Genomic DNA, 27,263 nt, shown 5'->3' with positions numbered 1-27,263 from the left:
GGTATGCACTCATTGATAAGTGGCTATTAGCCCAAATGCTTGAATTACCCTAGATCCCTAGAACAAACGAAACTCAAGACGGATGATCAAAATGTGAATGCTTCACTCCTTCTTTAAATGAGGAAAAAGAATAGCCTTGGCAGGGAAGGGAGAGGCAAAGATTAAAACAGAGACTGAAGGAACACCCATTCAGAGCCTGCCCCACATGTGGCCCATACATATACAGCCACCTAATTAGACAAGATGGATGAAGCAAAGAAGTGCAGACCGACAGGAGCCGGATGTAGATCGCTCCTGAGAGACACAGCCAGAATACATCAAATATAGAGGCGAATGCCAGCAGCAAACCACTGAACTGAGAATAGGTCCCCTATTGAAGGAATCAGAGAAAGAACTGGAAGAGATTGAAGGGGCTCGAGACCCCAAAAGTACAACAATGCCAAGCAACCAGAGCTTCCAGGGACTAAGCCACTACCTAAAGACTATACATGGACTGACCCTGGACTCTGACCCCACAGGTAGCAATGAATATCCTAGTAAGAGCACCAGTGGAAGGGGAAGCCCTGGGTCCTGCTAAGACTGAACCCCCAGTGAACTAGTCTATGGGGGGAGGACGGCAATGGGGGGAGGGTTGGGAGGGGAACACCCATAAGGAAGGGGAGGGGGGAGGGGGATGTTTGCCCGGAAACCGGGAAAGGGAATAACACTCGAAATGTATATAAGAAATACTCAAGTTAATAAAAAAAAAGAAAAAGAAAAAAAAAGAAAAAAAATTATATCTTTTGAACAATGGTGCCTGAAAAGCCACAGAATTGTGTATAAAGCTCTCTCTAAATGCCCATGTTCAAATCAGAAACAGTGACAGTCACCTTCTCTGTGTAATAAACTCAATGATTCCCCCCTGTGGTTTAGTAGGGGATCCAGCTTTACCTGAATGGAGGTCTCTGAGTGGTACAGGAAATGCTCAGGCTCTGACTGCAGTATCCAGTGTCCCCTCCACTGCTGACAAAGGACAGGTCCCTCCCCACTGGTACCACAGACCCCAGATGCTGGTGCAATAATCGAGCCTCTTGATTTCCCTCTCTGTGAGGTAAAGGTATCCATTCACCTGGAATTCATCCAGAACCTTCAAGAGTCAGAAACATCCTGCAGAACAAAGTAGCTTCTCTGGCCCTCTCCAAGGTCCTGAGAACATACCTGAAGTCCAGTTCACTGAGAAGATGAGGGCACCCTGCCATTGCCACATCCTCCTTGCTAACAGAGAGGATGGGGAGAGGAGGCAAACACTCTCTTTTCCCCATTCCTCATGGTTCCCATTCCTTACATATTAAAAATGCAACTTGCAGACTCATCAGTCAAAACACCAGGGCCTGGGAGATGGCTCATTATGTTAGGGATTCAATAATCAGAATTTAAATTCTCAGCAATGGGCACTCTGTCTGGAGCCACAGTCATTCCATTGTGGGCTCTGCCAACAGGAAGACGTCCGGCTGCATTGTACAGGGCAATACCGTAGCCCCACCTCCTTTCAGTCTTTCATTCACTCACTAACCAATAATCATGTGGCTCAGTACAGAGGCCACTGGCTTGAAGTAGAGCATGAGAACATTGAGTGTGTGTTAATTCTGCCTGATCACACGATGTTTCTGTGATGTCAGAGCCACGGTCTCCAGGATACCACCTGGACCCATTCTCACTCTGATTTAACACCTTTATTGGAAAGAACATAAAGGGAGGATACTTGAGAAAGTCCAGGGTAGACAAAGTCTTGCCACGTCCCCTGTAGTGAAGAGGTTCCCCCGCCACAAACCCATTTCACTGCTCCTTCCAATTAAGCCTGTGATTCCTGAATGATATTAATACAAACCAACCAGGCATGGCCATGCCTAGGTGCCATGTCCAGAAACAAATGTTTCCTATAGTGGTTGTATTACAATAACCATAACCCAAGAATGCAGCCCAATCATCAGTGCCAGATCACCTTCACTAACAAGGGTGGTGGTGGCGCTGGAAATGGCAGCTGGAACTTAGGCTGTGCTTAAGCTGGTCCTGACTGTAATTGATCTGTTTCTTGCAGAGGGGAAAATGAGGAATGTGAATAGTTTCAGATGTGGATCTCTAAGCTCTGATATTGATGACTTTGTTAGGCAGTGTCTGAGATGGCCCAGAGGCCCTGGGGAATCTGGCTTGGGACAGGACAGATGCTTTTCATCCCAATTCACCATGGTTCCCCCAAGTTATGACAACATGGTTTGCCTGTTCACTTGATGCTGTCCTGGCCAGTCTGCTGGCTAACAGAGGAGCAGCACCTCTTCCTCTGCATCCAGCAAGGTCTATTCAACCCACTTCCAGCCCCAGACATGCTTCTCCCATTTCCTCTGATCACAATGAATCTGTAAAGAATTTTAGGGCCACTAAAATGAGGGAAACCATGTGGTATATGGCCATTTAGCTTGGGATGGGCCCTCCCAATGTAAGCACTTCTCTATATAAAAGATCAGATACCAAACAGACCCACACAGCCATATCTCTACCCAGAAGCTCAGGAAAATACTCAAGTTTGAGAGAATCTTGAAACCAATCTCACCACCCTGTTACCTGCTATGACCCAACACGTGAACACACACACACACACAGACACACAGACACACACACACACACACACACACACACACAATCTGGGTGCCCTTTCTTCTCCTAGCATAGAAATTGTAGGTAATAAGTTTTGCTTTACATGTTCCCAAGGATCCCTGTGCCATATTCTATCTGACCACTGACATGACCTGATGACTTAGAAAACATGACTTGCAAGAGCTCTGGTTCTTGGTGTGGGGGACATGGAGTGGGCACAGTGGCCAAGCTCACTGTCCCCAATGCTATCTGCTTTGGTCCTAGTTTCCTTGTACAAAGACAGTCTGGTGTCTACTCCTCTCCTGGCAAACCATGCCCACAACTGCACCTCTGAAATTCTTTCTCTTCCTCCAACGAAAGGACTTCTTGGTATTTGGAAGGCTGAAGCAGGGGAATCATTGCAAGCATGAGGCTAGCCTAGGCTATATAGTGAGACACTGTCTCGAAACGGTGAGTGGAGGTAAAAGGGGAAGGAAAAGGTGCAGAGGAAGCAGAGGGGTAAGGAGGGATAGAGGGATGGGGTGCTGTAAACATCTATCTCCAATGCTCACCAACACAGCTACGGCTTTCATAAACTCCATGAAGAATCCCAATGTAAGGGTGCACAGTCATTCACCAAACACACACACACACACACACACACACACACACCACACACACACACACACACACACACACACACACACACACACACACAGTCATCTAATGCAAAGCCTCCATCCAAAGAGAGAGCACACAGCTTAGGCTCAGAGCCTCTCGGTGAATGGCAGTCAGCCTGAGCATTTGGCAACCATACCCATGGGACTCAGAGGCAACACATCAGAGGACACCTGCACACCATGCTTACTGTGGCACTATTCTCAGTAGCCAAGATGTGGAATCTGCCTGTACCTCCATCCATAGACCATTGAATAAGTCCTGGTACACATACACAATGGAATTTTATCTAGCCACATAAGGGATTGAATTAGGTCTTTGGTAGGAAAACTGGAGACCACAGCATTAAGCAAAATCAACCAGACGCCGAAAATCAAATACTGTAATTTTTGTCTCCTTTGTGAGTCCTGTAATTCTTCACAGAATCTTTATGGGTTCTTAACAGATCCGAAAAAAAAAATATGTCCATATGTCACGAAGGCAGACAAAGGCCTGGAGAAAGAAAGAGATAGGCATGGGGATGGGGGATGGGGGTGAGCAGGAAGGTCAAATAGGGTAAAGCACATGACATGGTTAAAGGAAGTGGTCTTGATGCAACCCAGCACTGTGGATAATGAATAGACACTGATATAAAAAAAACATGAAGAAGGAAAAAGAAAAAGAAAAGGTTACAATTTCAGCGTCAGAGACACTGATGAGGCTGAGGACCGCCACCTACATGCAAAATGCACCAAGAGCCATGGCCCCCTGGCCTGAAATGGTTTAGGAATCTTTCCTTTGCAATTTCAAAACACTTGTTCAGTCAAATATGAGCATTCGACATACACTACAGAAGCCAGGGAAATGGATCCACAACTAAAGCAGTTTCCATGGAAACACAGAGACAGAGGTACAACTCCCCTCCCCTGGAAACCCACATAAATGGGGGAGGGGTCAAAGGGGGTGGGTGTGGAGGTTGCCTATAATTAAAGCCTGGGACAGCAGAGTTAGGGAATCCAGAGAGGAAAGTTGCAATCATAACTCGTCATATCAATGAGTCTGCTTTTGACTGAAAGACCTTGCTGCAGAGAATCTGAAAGGAAAACAATGAAAATCTATAACATCATATCACACATACACACATGTCTGCACAATACACATTCAAACACATGAGTACACATACATATCTCTCTCACACACACACACAAAGAAAGAAAGAAGGAGAGAAAGAAAAGAGGAAGGGAGAAAGAAAGGAGTAAATGGATAGATAAAATACAGAAGTAGAAACTGAAGTTAGGCTCCTTTTATCCGTTTTTGATGTAAAAAGAAAGGGGTTGGTTGAAATACCCTGTTTTGTTCTTTAAGTAGCGCTGAAGACCAAATCCAAGACCTTGTGCAGCTAAACTGTCTTCCTGTAGCCCTATTAGTCGCACACGAACCTACAAAAGGGCAGGTGGCCCTCTCAAATTGGAGGGATATGTCTGTGCCCAAGTCAGAGGTGGATGCAGGTCTCCCAGGTGAGATCTCACGGAGATATCGTCCCTCTGACTGGCGCTAGAGGGCGCATGTGGCCTGGAGCCCCACTGTGTCTTCTTGGATCTCGGATAGTCCAGGCAGGGCTCTCCAAACCCCCACCCTCAACCCACCCTAAACCCGGAAGGTGTGGACAGAGCCTGAAACAGCCTTGCAAATGTCAAGATGGGGGGACCCTGCCTGCTCCCTCTCCCGCCACCCCAGAGCTGGTGGGAGGGACTGGAGGAAGGTTTTCCTTGTGCACCCTAGAAGAGACCTCAACTCGTACAGAAGTTTTTTCTACGTGCACAGTGGAAGTCAAGTCTTAGATATCTTGATGATCACTTTTGCTTTGCTATCAATGGGTGGGGGTGGAGATTTGGAACAGTGTCTCTGAGGATGTCTTAAAGCATCAGACATACCGAGAGTGAATTTCTCTCTGCCCTGTCCTTTGCTGTGTGGACCTGAACAAAGACATCTCTGAATTTCAGTTCTTTCTAGCCTGGAGACAGGATGAGTACCTCTTAACTGTAGGCTTGGGACAAAGACTGTATACCATCCTATACCTACAGGTGGCTCAGAGAGCACCTTTAGAGACAGGAGCCTACAGCTACGCACAAGCAGCTCCAGTGTTGATTTTTCTGCTTAGGAAAAGAAATGCTTACTTTTCATTCATCCATCTAATGGCATTGTGTGGCTAATCAGCCTGATCTCCATCCTATTGTTTGTCTGCAGTTAGATCTAACTGTTGATCTAATTACCCAGGTCTAGAATTAGACACTCACCCGGAGCTGAGAGAACTGCTTCAACCATCTACTCCTTCTAATGAAAACCTTTCTGAGACTGACAGCGTTCTCCCTGAAGCCTCAAAGTTGCCTTGAGCTAAAATGGCAGGTAGCAAAAGAAATCTTATTTCCCCCCCAAGCCGTAACTAATTACCGGATGTCATCACAGCCCGATTAGTATTTACCCAACAATGTGCTGATTCCTGATCCTGCCAGCTTAACTGCGTTTAAATGGAGCACAATATTTAAATCTTAATTTCATTACTTGCTGGTAATAATCTTCCAATTATAAATGCAAAGTATCACTCGGAATACATTTTCATACATAAAAGAATCTGTCCTCATTTTTGTTCCATGGCACACATGGCTGTTGTTTTGACTTTCAAACCAGAGCTGAATATCCTTTTATGTAGAAAGAGATAAAGGAATTTTTCCCTGAATCGAAGACTGCTTAGAGAGGGAGAGGAACACATCCACATCATAAAAGCGCATCTGGGCAAGCACAAGTGCCATGACTGTAACCTGTGAGATATGTTCTACCTCTGTGTGGTTTACTGATTCTCTCATATTTCTGCTGTCAAGTCAGTCAATACAACAAAAGCCACTTCAGAATTCCCAGACATTTAACACTAATTGTCACAGAAGGGGCAGTGGAGACTGTCAGCCTCTGCAGAACTCCCAGGCTGCCATGGCCTTGATGCCTATATTCTGGCTGTTACATCTCTAGGGCAATTTTCTCCCAGAGGAATAGAGGGTTTGCGGGCTTATCAGCACACGTGTGTGCACATGCACAGAAAAGAACCATCTCGGCAGCTGGGAGTCCTGCACCTGTGGAAGGGGAAGTCTCTGGTCCTGCCAAAACTGAACTCCCCAGGAAATGGGATTGTTGGGAAAGGGCAGAATGTGGGGATGCATCAGGATAGGAACACCCCAAAAAAAGGGAGTGGGAGGTGCTATGGAGATGTTAGCCTGAAACCAGGAAAGGGAATAACATTTGAAATGTAAATAAGAAATACCCAATTTAATAAAGATGGAATAAAAAAGACACTCCTTCTGGAAGAGGAGAATGTATGATTTCTTTTCAGGATCTGTGGGAAGACTTTGGACACCTGGGCAAATGTGGAATGACCTATAGATCCTTGGAAACATTTGGATAGTTCCAGAAACTCCTGGAAAAGTGGAAGATCCAAGATCTCTATGGCAAGAGAGGAAGGCTTATGTGAACCTGGAATGTGTGGGGAAATTGCCTGTCCAAGTTTGTCCATAGAAGAGTCAGCAGGAGGTGGGCCAGGCACAGTGTGATCTTCTTTGAATCTTTCACTGTTCTCTCCAGTACTGTGTTTTGTAGCTGAGGCAGGCACTCTGAATACCAACTCTTCAAAGTCCACATATTCTTCAAACCCAGTAGACATAACAGGGCTTTTTTTTTTTTTTTCACCTTCCCAAGAATGGGCACTAAAGGTGTGGCCTCTCTTTTTCTAGTAGCTGGATGTAAGCAGATGTTCTGGTATCCCTGGTCCTCAGCATCAAAAAGTATTTAAAAAATTAAAGCACTTGTTTTATGTGTTCCCACCACACCTGGTATTTACAATATGTGTCAAAGAATCCAGACTCATCCCTAGTTAAATACTTCTTTAGTTGTAATAATACGTACCTGTGGAATCTTTTATTTCCAATTACTCCTTCCCATGTGCTCTAACTTGCTGTCTTATTTATATTTACTTCAGATGTGAACATATATTGATATTATTTCATGTTACAGAGCAATCATGACTGAAAATGTTAATTTTAGTCCTGTTTTAAATACCATGTCCCTCATGCACTGATTTCTGTGTATGGATATGAATTTCTGACTCATTATTTCGTCTCCTTAATTGATTCTTCTGTAACATTCTTTTTTTTTTTTTTTGATTCTTTTTTTCGGGGCTGGGGACCGAACCCAGGGCCTTGCTCTTCCTAGGCAAGCGCTCTATAACTGAGCTAAATCCCCAGCCCAACATTCTTTTTCAAAGTCTACTTTTTAATTTTTAATTATCTCTATGTGTTTTGGTGTATATGTGTGTGTGTGGTGTGTGTGTGTGTGTGTGTGTGTGTGTGTGTGTGTGTGTTTGTGTGTGTGTATACACATAAGAGCATGATGTCCAAGAAAGCCAGTAGGGGGCTGTCGATCCCCTGGAGCTGAAATAACTAGGGGTTGTGTGTCACAGGGCACTGGAGCCTGAAATCAAACTCAGATCTTCTGTAAAAGATGTGTGCATTGTTAATTACTATGTTGTCTCTGTTGCACCATTTTATCATTTCTTCAATTAGCCCAGTTTTTTAGCAATTCCATTAGATGTTGTCTGGGAATAAACAAAACTTTTTAAAAGTTTTATCTTTAATAGGAACTTTATTTCTTCTGAGCACAGAATTGGAACTTTAGGGTTATTTATTTGTGCCATCCTCCCTATTTTGCAGTGGGCATGATTTCCAGTATAACCACATCTGTATCTTCTGTTTTGATTCTCTGTTCTTTCCTTGTTTTCTTTTTCTGTCTTTCAAACTTTTTCCACTACCAAATATTTACTATATTAACATATGATCGTATTAATTATGTATCTCTCCCAGCTCAGCTTTTAACTCTCAAGAGCACTGAATGCTGTGTCCGGCTGTACCCTGTGTTCAGAACCTAGGAGTGCTCCCGGGTCTCAGCAACATTAAGTGTTTGTTAAACAAAGGGGCTTTTTATTCTTATTTTACAGATGAGATACCTAAGGCACAGAAAGGCTATGGTAGCGGAACACAGTGAGATTCCTAACGTGGTTTCTGAGAGACTTAATGAGTTGAAGACAGATCAGGAGAGCCTAGGTTAGTTAGGGTTTTTCATACAAGGTCTCAGCCACAGAGGATGAAAGGTAACACGTTCAGTATGGCGAGAACAGTTCAGATTTAGGTTACTACAACTCACTGTGCATCTGCTCACATCAGCACTTCCCTGGATGTGTGGGTTGCCTGGAAGAGTGTTAAGACAATTGTACATGGAATCCATTTCTGACATGCAAGCATAAATGTTGAGGACAAATAATCTTTCTATGATTATAGCTATAAATTTTATTTTTCTTGTGTTTATTATATTTTATTGTATTTATTGTATTATTTGGCACTTTATGTTTGAGACAAGATCTTACAATGTAACATTTGCTGCCCTGGATCTTATTTTGTAGACCATGCTAATTAGAAGAGAATCTTTAAAAAACATTCTTAGGAACAAGTAAAAGCTAGCCTGGTTATTGCCCTGCCATGATCTACATTGCCCTGGAGACCCATGTTAAAAAGTAATGTGTCAAAAATACTGATTAACTGTTATTGATCCTCCTCTATGACTCTGCTGGGAAGTAGGCAATAGAAAGCTCACAGCCACCATACAGCCAGGTAGAAGAAAGGACTGAAATTGAAATCTTGAAAGAAGAGCGTAGGGACAAGGGCTTCTATCCTGAGTCCATGTGCATATTCCAGGAAGCAAAAACTAGCCCATAGTGATAAAGGCATCATCATGGTTTGAATATGCTTGTCCCAGGCTTGTCCCATGCCTGGCAATCTAAGTTTGATACCCAGGACCCACATGATGGAATGAGAGAGCTGACCCTCACAAGTTGCCTGTGGACTCCCGTGTTTGTGTGTGTGTGTGTGTGTGCACTTACAGATTAAAAATCGACTATTTCCTAGACAAATACCAGGCACCAAAGTTAAATCAGGAACAGATAAACCAATTAAACAACCCCATAACTCCTAAGGAAATAGAAGCAGTCATTAAAGGTCTCCCAACCAAAAAGAGCCCATGTCCAGACGGGTTTAGTGCAGAATTCTATCAGACCTCCATAGAAGACCTCATACCAATTCTATCCAAACTATTCCACAAAATTGAAACAGATGGAGCACTACCGAATTCCTTCTATGAAGCCACAATTACTCTTATAACTAAACCACACAATGACCCAACAAAGAAAGCGAACTTCAGACCAATTTCCCTTTTGAATATCGATGCAAAAATATTCAATAAAATTCTGGCAAACCGAATCCAAGAGCACATCAAAAAAATCATCCACCATGATCAAGTAGGCTTCATCCCAGGCATGCAGGGATGGATAAATATATGGAAAATCATCAATGTGATCCATTATATAAACAAACTGAAAGAAAAAATCCACATGATCATTTCATTAGACACTGAGGAAGCATTTGAAAAAATTTATCACCTCTTCATGATAAAAGTCCTGGAAAGAATAGGAATTCAAGGCCCATACCTAAACATAGTAAAAGCCATATACAGCAAACCAGTTGCTAACATTACACTAAATGGAGAGAAACATGAAACAATGCCACTAAAATCAGGGACTAAACAAAGTTGCCCACTCTCTCCCTACTTATTCAATATAGTTCTTGAAGTTCTAGCCAGAGCAATCAGACAACAAAAGGATATCAAGGGGATTCAGATTGGTAAAGAAGAAGTCAAAATATCACTATTTGCAAATGATATGATAGTATATTTAAGTAATTCCAAAAGTTCTACCAGAGAACTACGTCATTTAATTGACTGGGTATAAAATTAATTCAAATCAATCAGTAGCCTTCCTCGACACAAAAGAGAAATAAGCCAAGAAACAAATTGGTGAAATGACAGCATTCATAATAGAACCAAATAATATAAAGTACTTTGGTGTGACTTTAACCAAGCAAGTAAAAATTTTGTACAATAAGAACTTTAAGACTCTGAAGAAAGAAATTGAAGGAGACTTCAGATGATGGAAAGATCTCCCATGCTCATGGATTGACAGGATTAATATAGTAAAAATGGCCAATTTACCAAAAGCGATCTACAGATTCAATGCAATACCCATCAAAATACCAATCCAATTCTTCAAAGACATAGAGAGAAAAATTTGCAAATTCACCTGGAATAACAAAAAACCCAGGATAGCTAAACGTATTCTCAACAATAAAAGGACTTCAGGGGAAACACTATCTCTGAACTAAAGCAATATTACAGACCAAAAGTGATAAAAACTGCATGGTATTGGTACAGAGACAGAAAGACCAATGGAACAGAATTGAAGACCCAGAAATGAAACCACACACCCACGGGCACCTGATTTTTGACAATGCAGCCAAAACCATTCAATGGAAAAAAGATAGCATTTTCAGTAAATGATGCTGGTTCAAATGGAGTCAACATGAAGAAGAATGCAGATTGATCCATACTTATCACCCTGTACAAAGCTTAAGTCCAAGTGGATCAAGGACCTCCACATCAAACCAGATACACTCAAACTAATAGAAGAAAAACTAGCGCAGCATCTCAAACATATGGGCACTGGAAAAAATTTCCAGAACAAAACATCAATGGCTTATGCTCTAAGATCAAGAGTCGACAAATGGGATCTCACAAAACTGCAAAGGTTCTGTACGGCAAAAGACACTGTGGTTAGGAAAAAATGGCAACCAACAGATTTGGAAAAGATCTTTACGATCCTACAACAGATAGAGTGCTTATATCCAAAATATACAAAGAACTCAAAAGTTAGATTAAAGGGAGACAAATAACCCTAGTAAAAAATGAGGTTCAGAACTAAACAAAGAATTCACAGCTGAAGAATGCCAAATGGTGAGAAACACCTAAAGAAATGTTCAACATCTTTAGTCATAAGGGAAATGCAAATCAAAACAACCCTGAGATGTCACCTCACAACAGTGAGAATGGGTAAGATCAAAAACACAGGTGACAACAAATGCTTGCGAGGATGTGGAGAAAGAGGAACACTCCTCCATTGTTGGTGGGATTGCAGACTGGTAAAACCATTCTGGAAATCAGTCTCGAGGTTCCTCAGAAATTTGGACATTGAACTACCTGAGGATCCAACTATATCTCTCTTGGGCATATACCCACAAGATGCCCCAACATATAAAAGAGACATGTGCTCCACTATGTTCATAGCAGCCTTGTTTATAATAGCCAGAAGCTAGAAAGAACTGAGATTCCCTTCAAAAGAGGAATGGATACAGAAAAGTGGTACATCTACACAATGGAATACTAGTCAGCTATCAAATCAATGCCTTTATGAAATTCATAAACATAGGGTTGTTACTGGAAAATATCATCCTGAGTGAGGTAACACAACTACAGAAAAGCACACATGGTATGCACTCATTGATAAGTTTCTAGTACCCCAAATGCTTGAATTACCATAGATGCATAGAACACATGAAACTCAAGATGGATGATCAAAATGTGAATGCTTCACTCTTTCTTTAATAGGGGGAACAAGAATAACCTTGTCAGGGGATAGAGAAGCAAAGATTAAAACAAAGACAAAAGGAACACCCATTCATAGCCTGCCCCACATGTGGCCCATACATATACAGCCACCCAATTAGACAAGATGGATGAAGCAAAGAAGTGCAGGCCGACAGGATCCAGATGTAGATTTCTCCTGAGAGACTCAGCCAGAATACAGGAAATACATAGGTGAATGCCAGCAGCAAACCACTGAACTGAGAATAGGACCCCCGTTGAAGGAATCGGAGAAAGAACGGGAAGTGCTTGAAGGAGCTCGAGACCCCTTATGAAGAGCAATGGCAAGCAATCAGAGCTTCCAGGGACTAAACCACTACCTAAAGACTATACATGGACTGACCCTGGACTCTGAACTCATACGTACCAATGAATATCCTAGCAAGATCACCAGTGGAAGGGGAAGACCTTGTTCCTGCTAAGACTGAAGCCCAGTGAACGTGATTGTTGGGAGGGGGGGCTTTAATGGAAGAGGATGGTGAGGGACACACCCATATAGAAGGGGAGGGGGAGTTGCTAGGGGGATGTTGACTGTGAAAACCAGAAAGGATATAACAATCGAAATGTAAATGAGAAATACTCAAGTTAATAAAGAAAAAAGGAAAAAAAATTCTAACATAATTATGCATATCATTCATTCTACACTCGAGGGGTAGTGAATTTCAGTGGGATCAGGTTATGGGTTGTTTTCTTTCTGAAAATGTGTCTGCAAGTGGGTTAAAACAAAAGGCTTTTACATGTCCTTATTTAAATTAAAAGAAATTAGTAGTCTATTAAGAGATATTTTGACAGAGCTTGACAGTAATAAAGAGGGTCTAACTTCAGCACACAGCCAAAGGGATACAGGGAGAGGGTAATTGAAAGTGATGGGTACTCAAAAAAAAAATTGGAGAGAATTGCTTTGTCAGTTGTCAACTGGTTTTTGAAATTACATTGGCAGAACAATGGAATGGAGATGGGGTATTGGAGGAGACACATTAATGAATCAACTTACCAAAGTTTTGGAATTAATTCATCTCAAGTATATATTTAAGATAGAGAAATAGATCGCACCTGCAATAGTCTTAAAGTACTTCTAGAAATTTTAAAAACAAAATGTTGGAAATCATCTAGAATCTTTCCCCAAACTGAACAATGATGATTTGCATCCTTTCTCTCTTACAAAGAAAATGTTTATGGAATGGGTTTTGGGAAGGCTTCATTTCCAAACAAAGGAGACTCACTGAGATGCAGGCCTAGGCTATGATGAGGTTCGTTTGCATGTGTTCCATTACACATTCAGACATAGTTACTGTGTTTCTATGACTCTTCAAATGTAGGCTTGATTAGTCTAGATACACTGTTAATTGAGGACATTTTCTCATCTGTGACATAGACGAAGTACATTGATAATTGTGGATATTATCTCATCGGTAACATAGACTAGGTACACTGATAATTGAGGACCCTTTCTGATCTGTGACATACACAATGTACACTGATAATTGAAGACCCTTTCTGAGGACAATTTTTCATCTGTGACATAGACTAGGTACAATGATAATTGGAGGACATTTTCTCATCTGTGACATAGTCTAGGGAAACTGATAATAGGAAGAATTTTTTTTTGATCTGTGACATACTGTAATTCTGTCTCTTGCCAGAGTATGTCCTGTGCAATGGGAACCTCTCTCACTTATTTTTCTTCATTTCAGGAAGGCAGTTGCCCTATTATGTTTAGACATAGCACCTCCTCTGGCGTGTGATGTGCAGTGAACCATTTCCAAAGAGGGTCACTGAGATTGGGTTGAAAAGCAATCACCTTCTGCTACAGTAAACCATTCCTCATCATGCTGGTCACCTCGGCTCTTCCAATGCAATTCCGAGTGTGGAATTTATTTTTATACAAATGGCTAGCACTGTAACTACATTTCAGGACGTTCTTTATTCTGTCATTAGACTCAGGACAAGATTTTAGATTTATAAGGTATGTTTAAGTCTGGGTCTCAGAAACTTTTTTTTGTCAACTATAACATCAGAAACTTCCAAATCTACCCCTAAAACATGCATTGGGTTAAGGAACCCAATGAGCTTTTTATTATTTTGATCATTCGTACAAAGAATTTCTCTTCCATCTAACTGATACATACATGAATTGCACTGTTATAGTGTTGCCTCAGTGTCCCCTACTGCATTGCACCTGGACAGAGGATTCACAATAGTCCAGCTCTGTAGCAAATCACAATGTTCCATCTCCAAATACAAAAGTATCCCCATCCCCTCTCCTTGAGTTTCTCACTATCAAACATTCTGTTCTATTCTTCAAATCAAAATTTATTATAGGCCACATAATTACTGAAGTCATCTTGAACATTTCAGCATTTAAAATATAAAATTTATAACAAAGAAACAGAAGGGCAGGGGATGTTACCATTTGGTAATTAAAAAAACAACAAACTTAAAAATATACATGATGAAAAACGGGACATAACTATTTAAACATGCAACTTAGCTCTGATATGTCCTGAAATGATCACCACTATTTTTATATCAAATATTCATGTTTATTTATTTCTCAATATTTTATGCCATGTTTTAATTTCTGATTATGTGTAATCAGAAAAAGAATGTATTATTCTTTAAGTCCAAGGAAATTAAATAACTTACCTTCTGATACATAACACTGAAATTCTACATTTTCATGAGGAATAATATAGCGTATAGGTAAAATTATTGTGTCTGTATGTAGATTAGAAATTAAGTCTGTTATAAATATAAAGTTGGGACAAGAACTTACCTTACTGTGAAAGGCAAACTAAACTTGAGTATCTACTCTGAACAAAGATGCATTATCATCCTTTCTCATGTGTAGGTCTGATTTATCGACACCCTTGCTAGTTTTTTCATGTAGGGACATGAAAAAAAGTGAAATTAGTGTCTCAAGTTATTATTTTATGTTAATATAAACTATGTAGACATCCTGGAAAAATATACTGATACATTTATACTTCACATCATTTCTTTAGTGGTACATTAATATGATTTTAAAAGAGATGTTGGAAGGGAGTTAAAAATGGAATTAAGATAAGAGTAACTGCAGGTCAAGTTCCATGACATGATTGGGTCCATGATTCGAGGCTGGAAAGTTGAAGTCTATTTATCCACCTGCGAACTGTGACATATACATGTGCAGACATATATGCAAATAAACATAGAGATGTACACACATTCATATATGAAGGCACACACATTACAAAAAACAAAGACTTTCAAAGGTGGTTTTGTTTCATTTTCGTTGCTTTGCTTTGCTTTCATTTACAAGTAATGACTCATGCCATTAATTATACCATAAAATCTGAGAAGGGCTGACAAATAGGACGTCAGAGCTTCACAGGTGAGAGCTTCAGATCAGTTAGTACAAGGCTAACATGAAAAACGTGAGAACTTTTCTCAAAATCCTAATCGCTTGAAATATAGATCAGGGCCTGCCTGGCACACAGTAGGTTATGGCTTTGATCTTCACAACTGAATTTTTTCATTCAAATTTCAGGTATTTCTCTATTGAATGATTTTCAAATAACTTAATTGTGATTAATTTTTAGAATTCGTTTTGTGTTGAAATGCAAATCTCCTAACTCTAACTTTATCTCTGACTTTCTAAACCAGAAAAAGAATAGGAACATTCAATATATCTGGCCTTATATGTTGTATATTTTAATTTTAAATAGCTTTCTTTGTAGCATTATAGTGTTCCTGGGATTTACAGATAACCTCCTTGGAATATTAGGGGATACAGATTTAGAACCATTGGGTGAGACCTTCACTGGTTCTTTCACACAATTTATCATTCCTCTTTCAGGAGACATGAGGAGCTATTTCTGAGCTGTGGCTAAGACTGAGTGTGGATTACCATAGTGTCGACACCCTTCTCCAATGTGAAGCCATACATGTTCCTTAAACACATTCTTGAACGATAATTTCCATAATTCATGGAGTTTTCATTAGATAGCTACATTGTTTCATTTTTGGAGGATGTTTTTGAAGACTATTCTGGCAGTTATGTCAATTGCTATCCCTCCTTCGTGGGAAATTTCTGTTTCTTTTCTGGATGCTTCTAGGAACTCTATTTCTGCTGTTTGCCGGGTTCAGTTTGATCACCTGGGTTCAGATTTCTTTTTATTTATCATACCTGACATTTGTTTGGTTGAGAACTATATTGTTCTCATTCTACAATACCTTCATTGTTATGCCTGCATACTTTTCTCTTCTTATTTTGACTTTTCCTCCTTTTAGTCTACTGTAGATCCATGGCTCTTCCACCTGCATGAAGCCTGGCTATTGCTTATCACTGTTTCTCATGTGTGAGCTGTTCTATAGAGTTATTAGTTTTCAATTTCTAAGATTATAGATTCTAGTTTTTGGTATTTATGAAATTTGCAGAGATCATAACTTCTAGAATACCATGATATCCTTACCTTTTCATTTTTTAGTTTTTCTGGAATGATTAAAATTAACAATTATAGAGAATAACAAGCATAAGAAAAATGTATATTGTGAACATATTTTTGCAAGAGTTCTCATGTATTGATGCAGCTGAAATAACGGGATATGCCATGCTCTCTGTGACTGCCCCCACATCTCCCTTCTCCTTTCCCAAAGGTGATAGTATTTACTCATTTACTTTTCTTCTCCACTTAAATTTGTTTATTCAATTGTTGTGTGCTCAAATGATACAGTATTCTAGTTAGGTGAAAGGACAATTTTCAGAAGTGACTTAGTAGCTTTTGCCATGTGGGTCACAGGGATTGATCTCAGCAGGTCAAGCTCAGGTTGGCAAACAACCACCCTTAGCCAGGGAACCTTTATGCAATCCCAAAATTTAATATATCCTAATGCTATCTGAGAGCATTTCTATGACTTCAGAATTAGTATCTGGATTATTTTTGTGGAAAGTGATTATTTGGGATTAATTTTGTACATTATAGCCACAGTGCTATAATGCTACCCATTCTTCTATTTTATGCACTACTCATTATATTTGTTTTAAAAAACCCTGCTTAGACAACAATCACAACCTCTGCTGATAATAGTATTTAGCTTCCTTATGTTGATGGCTATGTCTCTACATCATTTTAAGCTCACTGTTTTGGCAACTGATTTCTCTTTAATTTATATTTATGATGCACATCATGGAGACCCTTTTGTTTTGGCTCTTTGGATGATAGTATTTTCCCTGGTATTATTTCAATGAGGACACAAACACTTACTGAACATTCACATAATTAAATTTATAGTGTACATTTTTGTCTGGTGATTTGACTATACTATTTATGGTGAAGCAGAAAGTAATCTCTAGTGAAGTCAAACAGTGTTTAAAAAATTGACTACCTGTATTCTTTTTATCTATAACTTATTTTCATAGTAAGATACAAAGTAGCCTCTCTCATCCTAGTATTTACACTTACTTATGTAAAAAATTATTTAGCAAATTAATTAAAATTATTTTAGAACAGTAATTTTTCTATGCTTATAATACCTAGATGTAATACTTTAGCCATGAGCTTTCTGAACTCTCCTGCATTCTATAGTGTAAATACATTTAGTGTGCATGTGAACTCCACATAAGAGGCTACAAAAATACCTCAGCTTTTAAAGGCTTGTGACCCAACCAAAATGTCAATGAAACTGAAATTAGTCACTGTATATTAGGTATTTGTATTGAAATAGTCACATATTAGCTCTTTGTAATTCTCTACATCATATCAGGTCTAATTATAATGATAGTGAATCCATCCAATTACAAAATTCACCATTTTAGGTAATAACTTATTTGAATTATTTAACATGTGTTTTGGTTTTATCTTCCTATCCTATACCAAAGGAAGCATAGTTCATGCTCTCTTATAATCAAATCGCCACATCGTCTGCGGTAATCTGTTATGTTAGTAAAATATCAAAATCGGTTTCTTTAGTTCATTTACTTTGGAGATATCTAATCTCAGCAGAAATGCTGAAATGGAATATAAATAAAATAAACAAACTGAATAAATATACATCTTTATAAAAGATAAATGATATAGTAAAGTAAGTTATAAAACACAGAAATAAATTACAAAATTCAAACTCAGATTACCCCCACCGAAATCCAGCTCTATGAAAATAAAGACCATGAACCCATTAGATAAGTAAATACCTGTGAGCACATGCTTGACAACACTGTAAGTTCTTTCTCTCCCTTTACAATACGGGAGCAGAGGTAATGATTTCCCCTATGTTCTCTGAATTATCCATGATTCTGGTTAAGACACAACCAAAAATCTAAAATGCCTGTTTATGGAAGATTAGTTTTTTTTTTTTATTTGCATCCTTAATGTATCATAATCAATGAAATTCTAGATTCCTAGTGAAGATGGGTTATATAAATAAATGATGAATTAGATTCGATTTAAAATGATATTATGTTTATTAGAAGAATTTTTCCTCTCAATTTCATAATCCATTTTACATCATACAGACTCTGTCATTCTTCTCCACAGATTCCAGTCAGGATGTATGTTAATACACTTTGCTTATTCAAGTGTATTTTGTATCTATTTGTATCCACCTCCCCATGTCAATGCCCTCAATATATATTTCATATACTGGAAATGCCTATCCTGATATTTCCATTTATTAGGAATAATAAATATCTTGTATCAAGAAGACACAAGCTTCCTGTTTCTGGTTGCGCCCAGAGATGACATAGCACAATAGCTCTCTGTACCCAAATTCGGTGGGGGAGAAAGCTGGACTCCCAGAATCATGGACAATTCTGAGAACTTAGAGGAAACCATTTCCTCTGCTCACATTCCTGTGCTGTGAGGAAACTGCTTAGAGCCCTATGGATAAAGGAACCTTGGGAGAGTAAGGGAGGGGATCCATCCAGTATCTACCTGTGTCCAGAGATTAAAGACAGTGGCCAGGAAAAGTAACACAACTGAGAACACAAGCGAGACCAACCCTTCTGTTCCAAGCAACCAGGCTGGAGGCCTCAGGACACAGGAAACAAGAGCAGTCTGGGACAGGACACTTCCTGTTTCTGCCTGCACCCATTACTGATCTGGTCCTACATATCTCTGTACCCACATCTTGGTGGGAGAAAAGAAGTCTATAGGAACAGTGACATAGAATTTTACAGGATGGTCATGCCACTGTCAGAGACAGCAAGACCACAAAACACCAGAGAAAACCTGATGACAAGAGTCAATCACAGAAACCTAAGCAACAGAAACTAAAACTACTTGGCATCATCAGATCTCCCTTATCCCAAGAAAGCAAATATTGGATATCCCAACAAACTGAAAACGCAAGATGTGGATTCAAAATCATTTTTCATGATGATGATAGAGGACATTGAGTAGGGAACATATAAAACTCTTCAAGAAATACAGGACAAAAAAGGTAAAAAGTAGAAGCCCTTAAAGGGGAAACACACAATTCCTTCAAGAATCACAGGAAAAGACAAACAGATGAAGGAATTTATAAAATCTAGGATCAATAAGTGGAATTAGAAGCAATAAATAATGCACAAAGGGAGACAACCCTGGAGGTGGAAAACCTAGGGAAGAAATCAGAAGTCATAGACAGAAGCATCAGAAAGAGAATACAAGAGATAAAAGATAAAAATCTCAGGGGCAGAAGATACTGTAGAAAATATTTAAACAACCATCAAAGAAAATGTAAAGCTCAAAGAGCTCCTAATGGAAAACAACCAGGAAATCCTGGACACAATTAGAATATCAAACCAAAGGATAATGGGTATAAAAGAGAACGAAGAATCCCATATAAAAGGGCCAGTAAATATCATCAAAAATTATAGGGGAAAACTTCCCTACCTAAAGGGAGAAATGAATATAATAATAAAAGAATCATATATTTCTCCAAATAGATTGAACCAAAAATAAATTTCTCCCTCCACATAATAGTCTAAACACCAAATCACAGAACAAAGAAAGTATATTAAAGGCAGTAAGCGAAAAAGTCAGGTAACATATATAGGCATATCTATAAGTTTTAAACCAAACTTCTCACCAGAGACTATGAAAGTCAGATCCAGAGTGGATTTTATAATACTCTAAGAGAAAATAAATGCCATCCCAGGCTACTATCCCCTGCAAAACTTTCAATCAGCGCAGCTGGAGAAATCAAGATATTTTATGATAAGCTAAATTTACACAGTATATTTTCACAAATCCTGCCCTATGAAAGATAATAGATGGGAAACTCCAACACACGGAGGGAAATTACACCTTATAAAAAGCAAGAAAGTAATCCTCTTTCAACAAACCATAAAGAAGACAGTCACACAAACATAATTCCACCTCTACCATAAAATAATAACAGAAAACCACAAACACTATTCCTTAATATCTCTTAGCATCAAGGCAAATTTCTCCAATAAAAAGACATAGACTAACAGACCGTATACATAAATAAGAACTAGAATTGTGTTGCATTAAGGAAACACAGCTAAGTGACAAAGACAGATAGTATCTCAGAATAAAAGGCTGGAAAACATTTTCCAAGAATATGATCTGTTGAAACATCTTGAAGCATAGATTCCAGTATCTAATTCAACCAAAGTTATCAAAAAAAAAAAAAAAGATAAGGACGGACACTTCATTTTCATCAGAGAAAAAAATACCACCAGGGTCAATTCTCTATCCTGAATATCTATACCCTACATCCAACGACACCTAAATTTGTAAAGGAAACAGTACTAAAGCTCAGGCGAACGAAATAGTCGTGGGAGACTTCAACAACCCACACTCAGCAATGGCCAGATCATGGAATGGGAAACCGGAGACACAGAGATATTAATAGATTTTGAACGAAATGGATTTAAGAAATATCTTTAGAATATTTCATCCTTGAACAAAAGGATATACCTTATTCTCAGAATTTATGGCACATTCTCCAAAACAGATCATAGAGTGGGGCATAAAAGAGGCATCAACAGATACAAAAGACTGAAATAATCCCATGCATTTTCTCATACTACCATGACTTAAGGCTGGACTTCGATAACAAAAAAAATGTAAGAAAGGCCAAATACACATGAACGTTGAATAATATTTTACTCAGTGATATCTTGGTAGAGGAAGAGATAGAGAAAATATTTAAAAAATGTTTTAGAATTTAAGGAAAAGTAAGGCACAACAAACTCAAATTTGTGGGACACAATGATAGTATAGCTAAGAGGAAAACTCAAAGATCTGAGAGTATGCAAAGTGAAACTAGAGAGAGCATACATTAGCAGCTTGACAACAAATATAAAAGCTCAAAAACAAAAAGAAGCAGATACACCAAAGAGGAGCAGAAGGCAGGAAATAATCAAACTCAAGGCTGAAATCAACTAAAGAGAAACAAAAAGAACTCTACAAAGACTCAATAAAACCAGGAGCTGGATCCAAGGGTAAATCAACATGATAGATAAATCGGAGCTAGAATAACAAAAGGGCATAGAGAAAGTATCCAAATAAGAAAATAAGAAATGAGAGGGAAACAAAACAACAGAATCTGCAGTAATTCAAAACATCATCATACCTAGTATTACTGAAATTTATATTCAAGAAAAGTAGAAAATCTGGATAAAATGATTAATTTTCTCTACAGTGAACAGTTACCAAAGTAAAGTCAGGGTCAGATAAAATATCTAAACTGTACCATGAATCCTATAAAATTAGAAACAATTATTAAAAGGCTCCCAATTGGGAAAAGATCCCAGGACCAGATGATTTTAGTGGAAAATTCTATCAACACTTCCTAGAACCTAATACAAAATATTCCACAAAATACCAACAGAGGAACATTACCCAATTCAAACGATGAAGCCACAGTTATGCTTTTACCTAAAGCAAACAAAGACACAATAAAGAAAGTGAACTTCAAACCAATTTCCCTTATGATTATTAACAAAAAATAGTCAATCAAATCATTGGAAACCAAATCCGTGAACACATCAAAATGATCATCCATCACTATCAAGGAAACTTCTTAACAGGAATGCAAGGATAGTTCAACATGGAATTCCATCAACATATTCCACTAGATAATCAAACTGAAAGAAAAAAATACATTTTGATCTCACTAGATGCTGGGAAAGAATTTGACAAAATAAAACATCCCTTCATAGCCAAAGTCTTACAATGATAGGAATTCAAGGCCCATACTCAACAACAGTAACGTAATGTACAGCAATCCAGTAGACAAAAATCAAACTAAATGAAGAGAAACTTGAAGCTCTCCCTCTAAAATCAGGGACAAGAGAAGGCTATGCATTCTCTCTCTACTTATTCAACATAGTACCCAATTTGCTAGGCTGACCAATTAGACAACAAAAGGAGTACAAAGGGCTACAAATAATAAAGGAAGAAGTCAATATATCTCTATTTGCAGGTGATATGATAGTATACTTAAGTGACTTCACAATTTCCACCAGAGAACTGCTGCAGTGATAAACAACTTCAGCAAAGTCTTGGATATAGAATTAATTCAGGCATATCAGTAACCTTCCATGAATAAACAGAAAAAAGAAAGAAATTAGGGAAATGACACACTTCACAATAATCAGAAATAACAAAAAATAACTCCAGTAACTCAAACCAGGCAAGGGAGAGTGCCATATGAAGAAAACTTAATTTCTCTAAAAGAAGAAAATCTCAGAAGATGGAAAGACTTTTTCATGTTCATAGATTGGCAGTATTGATATAGCAAAAATTGCCCTTTGCCAAAAGCAATTTACAGATTCAACACAATCCCCAAGAAATTTTCAACAAAATTCTTCATACAGTTAGAAAGAGAAATGTGCTAGTTCATTTAGAATAAGAAAAAAAAAAAACAAGGAAGTTGAAACTATTCTCAATATAAAGAAATTCTGTGGAAATCAACATCCCTAACCTCAAGTTAAATACCCAGGAATAGTAATACAAATTATATGGTTTTGGTACAGAGACAGACAAGTAGAACACTTGTGTTGGATCATCTAGATGTCAGCATGTAAATTAATGTAAATCCATCCATTCTTATCACGCTGTACAAAGCTGAAGTCCAAGTGGATTAAGGGCATCCAGAAAAAAGAGATATACACAAACCAATAGAAGAAATAGTGGGGAAAAGCTTGAACACATGATAACAATGGAAAATTACTTGAACAGAACACCAAACCAGTGGCTTATGCTTTATGATGAAGAGTTGACAGATTGGATCTTGTAAAAATGCAAAGTGTCTGTAAGGCAAGGAACATTGTCTTTATGACAAAATGGCAACTAATATCTTGAAAAAAGATCTTTGCCTTCCTTTATCTGAAAGAGAATTAAAATTCAATATGTACAAAGAACTCAAGAAGTTATACTCCAGAAAGTCAAATAACCCTATTTTAAATGGGGTACAGATCTAAACAAATAATTTTCAGCAGAAGAATTTTGAATGGCTGAGAAATACATAAAGAAATGTTCAAAGTCATTGTTCTCAGGGTAATGCAAATCAAAAATAAACCAGGCAGAATGGCTAGGATAAAAAATTCAGTTAACAGCAAATGCTGGTCACAATGTGGAGAAAGAGGAAGACTCCTATATTATTGGTGGGATTGAAATATGGTACAATATTCCGGATATTACTCTGGGCTTTCCTCAGAAAATTGGCCATAGAATATGCTGAGAACTTAGCTATCCCTCTCCTGGGTATATTCCCATATGATGCCCCAACATATAACTAGGACACATGTTGTACTATGTTTATAGCAGGTGTAGTCATGATACCCAGAAGCTAGGAAGAACCCAGACAATTTGACCACATAAATTGATACAGAAAATGTGGTTCATCTACATAATTGAGTTCAACTCAGTAATCAAATACAATGACATCATGAAATTCATAAGCAAATGAAGGAAACTATAAAATACAATCCTGAATGAGGCAACAAAATAACACACACACAAAAAAAAGAAAAATAAAACACACACACACACACGCACAAACACACACACACACACACAACCCCAAAACCTTGTATTACAAAACATACAATTCACATACCGTTTAAGTTCAAGAAGAAGGATGAAACAAGTGAGGATGGTCGGTCTTAAAAGGGGAAACAAAAATATTCATAGGACATGATATGGAGATTAAGTTTAGAGCAGAGATTGAAGGAATAGCCATTCTGAGCCTAAACCACCTGGTGATCCAGCCCACATACATACAACCCCCAAACCTAAACAATATTCCTGATGCCAACAAGTGCATGCTTACAGGAGCCTGATATAGCTGTCTCCTGAGAGTCTCTTCCAGATCATGACAAATACCGAGGGTGAATCTTCCAGTCAACCATTGAACTGAGAACAGGGTCCCCTTTGGAGAAGATAGAGATAGTGTTAAAGGAGCTGAAGTGCCTTGCAACCCAGTAAGGACAACAGTGGTCACAAACCAGATCTCCGCGGGACTAATGCACTTCCTTAAGACTGAACATGGACAGACTGGTGGCTCTAGCTGCATATGTAGCAAAGTATGACCATGTTCTATACCAATGGGAGAAGCCCTTGGTCATGACAAGGCTGGACCTTCCAGGAAATAGAATGTCATGCTGGGGAGGCAGCAAGGGGATGTTTTTGCTGAGTGGAAACACCTTTGAAGAAGACAGGGCAGCGGAAGAAGATAGGGATAGGGGGCTTATGGATGGAGTCCACACACATACAGCCTTTATATTTTTCTATGCCTTTAATAGCTCAATGGCAAGGACACTTCCTAACCTCCAAGTAGCTAAGCTATCCCACACTGATATTCCCACGTTATTATTTGCTAAAATCTATATCACATCTTTCTTGCCCTGGACACCATTGGGCAGCTCTCCTGGGCCTGCTTATTCTCATCCTCTTCTATGTCAGCTGCTTCTCTGTCCTGAAAGTCTGTCCTGGAGATTCTCCATGTCTTCTTCCTCTCTGGACCTTTGTCCAAGCATCCTGAAACTCCTGCTCTGTCTGCCCTGCCTAGACACTGCCTATCAATATTTCTATTTTCCAATCAGAACGAACTGAGGCAGGGTCCCTAATTCATAAGTTCAGGACACTATGAAAAGCATGAGAATAAAATCAGCTGCAATAACTATTTGTATGTGATTTTATGGGAACAATATTCCCCAAACAAGAAAGAGATACCTGTTAAAGTACAAGAATCATAGAAATTATCAAGTAGACACATAATAATAATATATACATTTAAATAATTTAATATATTATAATAAAAGTGATGAAAACAATAATAAATATAATAATTATAAAAATAAATTATAATAAAAATAAAGTAATCATCATCATCATCCTCACACTCATCATCATCATCAAAGCATAACTGAATAGAGAAATAAAAATAAAAAACTGTGAAGGAAAAAGACTAAGTCACATGTAAAGCTGATCAAATGAGACTAACACCTGGATCTTCAATGGACATTCTAAAATATAAATGGGCTTGGTTCACCTTTTAACATGTCTTCAAAGAATACAGATACTAGCCTAGAATTTATTACTGAGCAAATGTATCATTCACATCAACAAAGAGGAGAAACTTTACATAGCCTAATCATTAGAAATCCATGTCTCTTCAGCAATCTTAGTCTAAAAATGGTAAACCGCGTTCTGAAAACAAGGGATAGTCTCAAGAGGACAGAAATGGTAAATAACCCTGTAGTAATTCATCGGAATAGGGAAAAAGAATATGGCAAAAACAAAATAAAAAAGACCCATAACTACTCCTCATTAATAACGCTAAGAATTAACTGTCCCACACTAATAATATACAGGCTTTCAGTTTGTATAAGAAAACAGGTTTACTTCTCCTGCATCCAAAAAGTAAATTTATTTTAGATGCAATTGCATACTCATGTTTAGAATGCAATTGCCCAAATTTCTTTTTTTCTTTTTTTCTTTTTCTTTGTTTTTCTTACGTATATTTTTTGTTCATTAGTTTTTTATAATAATCTAGTAGACTTTCATTTTAATTTTAAGTATAGAATTTTCATTAAATGTATTTCTTTTTTTTTTCTTTTTTATGGAAGGGTGTTCCCCTACTCATTTCCCCCCCTCTTTACCGCCCTTCCCGCAACAATCACGTTCACTGGGTGTTCAGTCATAGCATGACAAAGGCCTTCCCCTTCCACATATTTATATATATGTATATATATATATATATATATATATATATATATGAAAATATGTTCTGTATATTTTTTCAAAGCATTGTTTAGATATGTATACTAGATTAAGCATTCTAATTTAATTTTTAGCTTTTTCCAACAATAATTTTTATCATATTAGGTGTCTGGACAGAAATACATGGTAGCATGAATCATCTCAACTTCAAATGTTGGTACACTCAATGTTATATCTTCCTTTTAAACATGATTGTTCATCGTTGGTCATATATATACATATATATATAATTTATTTGCTCTATTTATATTAGAAATGTGTGCTACATTGTATATATGTATTCGTTGATAACTTCCCCCTTTGAACAAATTTTAAGAATAAATGACTTATGTACATTATTATAAAATCTAAGATCATTGAGTTTTTTCCGAAATCAAATATCATAATGCATAAATATAAGAAGCATTTCCTGACTGAGGCTATTAACAAAAAATATTTGATATACAATTCTTAAAAATTTATTTTGATATTATCTATTCAAGTTTCTTCAAGGAGTTGTCCAACTTTTAATAAAGGGAAGTCAGCAATTATGTCAATAAGTTTTTCATTCCATATTCCTTTAAATTATAAAATATATTTTTATTTAAATAAGTCATAACAAAAAGGGAACTATTAAATAGACAGCAAAAGAGACCAAAGGAAATTAGTACCAAACTCTAATATTTGTGTCAATATCAGAAATGGCGAATGATAATTACTGTATTATTAATTAAATGAGACAAGATATCATTTTTATTTAATAATTTTTCCTGAATATTTTATGTATTTACATTTCAAATGTTATTTCCTTTCTTTTTCTCCCATAACATCCCTGCCCGTCTTCTGTGAGGATTTTTTAATTCCCACCAATCTACTTCAACCTCAATGCTCTGGCATTACCCTACATCGGGGATACAAGCCTTCACAAGATTAAGGGCTTTTCCTTCCAATGATGTTAGACAGAGCAATCCTCTGCCACATATGTGGCTGGAGAAGTCATAAGTTCAGTACACTTATGACTCAGTACTCACTAGTGGATGGTTTAATCCCTCGAATTTCTTGTGGGTCTGGTTAGTTGATATTGTTGTTCTTCCTGGGGATTTGGAAAGCCCTTCATCTCATTAAGTATACTCTCTAAGAACTTCATTGAACTCCCCTTGTTCAATCCAATGA

The sequence above is a fragment of the Rattus norvegicus genome, chromosome Y (genome assembly GCF_021556685.1).
Source record: "Rattus norvegicus strain SHRSP/BbbUtx chromosome Y, alternate assembly SHRSP_T2T, whole genome shotgun sequence".
Classification (NCBI taxonomy): domain Eukaryota; kingdom Metazoa; phylum Chordata; class Mammalia; order Rodentia; family Muridae; genus Rattus; species Rattus norvegicus.
The sequence above is the reverse complement of the archived record's forward strand: the minus strand, read 5'-3'. Positions refer to the sequence as shown.